Source organism: Triticum dicoccoides, chromosome 4B (assembly GCF_002162155.2).
Source record: "Triticum dicoccoides isolate Atlit2015 ecotype Zavitan chromosome 4B, WEW_v2.0, whole genome shotgun sequence".
Taxonomy (NCBI): Eukaryota; Viridiplantae; Streptophyta; class Magnoliopsida; order Poales; family Poaceae; genus Triticum; species Triticum dicoccoides.
The window spans coordinates 472166553-472167187 of NC_041387.1; positions in this window are offsets into that span (position 1 = coordinate 472166553).

Below are 635 nucleotides of genomic sequence, written 5' to 3' on the forward strand. Positions count from 1 at the left end.
AGTAGATATAATGCTAATATGAAATTGGAATTAGTTTACAACAATACTTAAAGGTAGTGATTTGCTTTATTATACTAACAGATCTCACAAGGTTTTTTTATTAAGTTTTCTGTGGATGAACTGTTAGAAGATCGAGGAGTTATCGAGATGAGAAGAATAAGGAGATGCAAGAGTTCAAGCTTGGGTATGCCCAAGGCACCCCAAGTAAATATTTCAAGGATACTCAAGCATCTAAACTTGGGGATGCCCCGACTGGCATCACATATTTATTCCTTAACAATTATCGGTATACCTCGGTTTTTGTTTTGTTCACATGATATGCGTCTTTTGTGTTTATTTTTCTTTTCTTTTCCTTTATGAAACATGATAGTATGAGATAGCCCTTAATTGATTTATAGAATGCTTCATGTGTTTCACTTAAATCTTTTGAGTATGACTTTATAGAATGCTCTTTGTGCTTCACTTAAATCTTTTGAGTATGGCTTTATAGAATGCTTCATGTGCTTCACCTATATATTTTGAGCTTGATATTGGTGAATTCATATTAATTGTAGAATGCTACATGAACTTCACTTATATCTTTTGGAGTATGAATAATACTATCATCGAAATTGGGCTTGGAAGAGTATCATTAA